The 3,504-nt window shown below is 31.2% G+C and overlaps 1 non-coding gene across 1 annotated transcript; it reads left to right on the top strand.

The window, feature by feature from the left end:
* Nucleotides 1-2,431: 2,431 nt before the first annotated feature.
* Nucleotides 2,432-2,513, top strand: TRNAS-GCU (transfer RNA serine (anticodon GCU)). The gene has a single exon. It is a non-coding gene; the product is annotated as a tRNA-Ser (tRNA).
* The last annotated feature ends 991 nt before the right edge of the window (nucleotides 2,514-3,504 follow it).

Below are 3,504 nucleotides of genomic sequence, written 5' to 3'. Positions count from 1 at the left end.
ATTGTTACGAAATGTTACTAAATACTGTCTTTTTACACAAAAGTTCAGTAAAAGAGAGAGAAGTGAGAGAACAATTTTGACAGTTGTTTGCTGAGAAATTGCTAAAAGTTGCTGAAAGAATTTTTCCCAGCAACATTTAACAAGTTCGATCAGCTATTTTTTAATCATCTGCTAATGGTCAGCTGCTCAATGTTTATCTTATTTTTGTGGAAAAATATTGTAAATATTACGATTCTGCTATATTTATTGATTGTTTTATTAATATATTAATAATTTTTATTTATTTTGCTTAAAATTTAAGAACTTTTTCATTGCCTTGGAATTCGTTTTTCTTTCATGCATTGGCGGCAATATTTTTGTTTTGGTTATCAACTGTTATCTTTCTAAAGTTTACTAAATGCTGTCTTTTTACTTTTTTCTCTATTTCGGTGTGAAAGCGAAAAATCTTTCTTACTCTCTGAAAATCTTTCTTATAGCCCATTTAGACTATACCCTTACACGATGATTAAGAGCATTATCTCGATTTAAGTGCTTAATCCACCCAAATCCACCCTGATTTACCATACAAAATTAAATCAACTCAAAACTTGGATTTATTTTAAATCAAATGTTAAATCGAAATATTTTGATATACAACACTGTTTTTTGCTCCTAAAAATGCAACTATTGCAGTATGTACCAATATTGGCAACTATGTTCATGTGTCGTTTATTTACTAGGGTTATAACTTTTTGACCTTTTTTCTCAAAAATGATTTCCTGTAGCGGGAGTGAATGAACTTTTGCCTATTAAAAATTTGCTCCAAAATTTATTTATATTAATGACTAAAATAATTTTTATTCCATTTAAATATTGAAAAAGGTCCCGCACAAAGCACTTTCAATTTATGTGATACATGGAATAAAGCTATATATGATATAAAATTATATATTTGTAATAATATGACGATAAAATTGGCGAGAAACAAAAGCTTATGTCATTCTGGATATGTCGTGTGGCTTTTACGATTGTTTTGAGTTATTTATGTGCTTAAAGTGACTCCAAAAATTTTTCCAAAAAGCTCATCCATAAAAACTTTAAAAGCTTTTTGTGCGTGAGCTTTCTTCTATCGAATCACCTTGTAATTAAGATTTTATCTAATCTTATGCAAAAGCTCATCAAAATATGACACAGGGATGTGAGGTTGTAAAAAAGTCATAACCCTATTATTTACATTTTTTCAAATAACTGTAAACACAAACACACAAAAACAAACAGAAGCGGAAAAATAGAGAAACATTAAATAAAAATAAAATGGATGTAGCTTTAATTTAATATAAATTGTAAACAACATATTTAATAGCAATTTGTCATATTATTTTGTGCAGTATTCCATTCCATTTTTAATTTTATTAAAGCAATTCTTTTTGCAAATTCGCGTATGTATACGTAAACAAAGATCAGCTGACTGGCATCTTATTTCATTTTAGAATAGTCTAAACAACTAGGATTTGAAAGTTGGATTTAGAAATCGAGTCGATTTAAAATGACTAGTCTAAACGGGCTATAACTCTCTGTTACTGAGCAAATCTTACTGAAAAAGTAAAAAGACACAACTAATGTCATGACTGCAATTTCGCAACTTAAGCTTATATATCTAAAAAATGGTACAACCTAGGAAAAATTACATAAGCCAATCTTATAGAGAAATTTACCAACTATAAGATTTTCTCACGTCCCATTCCGATAAGACTTGCCGTATTCAAGCAAAATCGCGAAACCCTAACAAAAAAAAACCTAAAAACGTAAACTGAGCTTCTTTATCTCAAAAATGGTACAGCCTGAGCCAGCCATAAACGTCAATCCTGTAGAGAATTTTCACAGCTACAACATCTTCTTTAGCTCCATTTCGATTGGACTTGCGGTTTTCAAGGAAAACCGTGAAAACCTAAAAAAACACCTAAAAATGTGAATCTTGACCGCGATTTATTAAAAATCCCTACAGCTATTTTTTCTGTTTTTTTTTTATTTTTCTTATCTACGAACATTGCTGTTTCAGAATCGGCGAAATCCCTTATCAGCAAAATTGATCTGGCAAGTCAACCGACTGATAACATGTGAATGGGGCATAATTAGTTGTCACTAATAGGGTTGTAGTTATTGTTGTTGTTCTTTTGGTTTAGCTGGCGGTGCGAGTCGAGTCAACAACAATGTATTTAGCATCTTTTTTTTTTGAAAATCGTCATTATCAACGAACGAACATTTGAACCGATTGAAAAAAAAACGATGAACAAAACAAACTGCTAAAAATAAACACACAATAGGCGGTGAACAACAGACAGACGACATCAGCACACAACACATTCTGAGACGACAACTGTTGATGTTGTGCCGACTGACTGTCTGGCTGACACTATGTTAATGCAGTATCTTGGACATGCGGCAAACATGTGACGAGGTGGCCGAGTGGTTAAGGCGTTGGACTGCTAATCCAATGTGCTCTGCACGCGTGGGTTCGAATCCCATCCTCGTCGAGTAACATTTTTATTTTAGTTTTTTTTTTTACTTTTTTTGATTTATTATTTTTTGGTATCAAATTTTAAAATAAAAAATTACCGGAATTAAGCATCATTGCCTCCATTTGTTTAAATTGCTGTTGGTTCAATTGTGTCTTTTTGGCTAGCAAGGATTCGAATACACATATGCAAATTATCGATTTTTGAGCCAAAAATAGGTGTGTTCGTTTACTTAAAATTTGTACAAATTGTTACTGGATGCTGTTCGTTTACTCTTCAGTACAATACAAAAGACCTTAGTCGTTTGCAAGAAGTTACTGGACTTGTACAAATTTGTACAAATTATTGAGTAAACGAACACACCTAATAATGTGTTTGAGTATATACAAGAGGTTTATAACTTTTTTGCAATTTTTGCAAACATCAAAAATACCACTGCATAGCCGTGTATAGCATGAAAAACTACTGTGAAATACAGTGTCATTTTTTCTCTATCGCGATAAAAGTTTCCGCACCAAATGCATTGAAGTTCAGTAATGCATTATTTAATTTTTTGTGTTATAATGACATCTACGCTTTTCGTATTAACTTATTAATACTTTTAATCTAATTTAAAATCAATATCAAACCATTCTGAACCAATTAGTTATCATATCGCGATATTTTAGAGCATTTAAGGCACCTTTGACAATATTGAAATTTTTTGTTTTTCTTTATAACTCTTTATGTTTATATTTATTGTAACTATCGGACAAGAGAATATGTGGTCATATGCAACGAATTCGCGAAAGTTATAGACTGTTTTTAATGAATTTGCCTGTGAGAATTGTATTTGTTTTTTATACCCTCCACCATATGGAGGGTATAATTAAATTTGTCATTCCGTTTGTAACACATCGAATTATTCGTCGGAGACCCTATAAAGTATATATATTATTGATCAGCATAAAATTTTATGTCGATTTGACCATGTTTGTCTGTCCGTCCGTTTGTCTGTTGAAATCAAGAT

The sequence above is a fragment of the Musca autumnalis genome, unplaced genomic scaffold (genome assembly GCF_047663935.1).
Source record: "Musca autumnalis isolate F117 unplaced genomic scaffold, ASM4766393v1 scaffold_1, whole genome shotgun sequence".
Lineage (NCBI taxonomy): Eukaryota > Metazoa > Arthropoda > Insecta > Diptera > Muscidae > Musca > Musca autumnalis.
The sequence above is the reverse complement of the archived record's forward strand: the minus strand, read 5'-3'. Positions and strand labels throughout refer to the sequence as shown.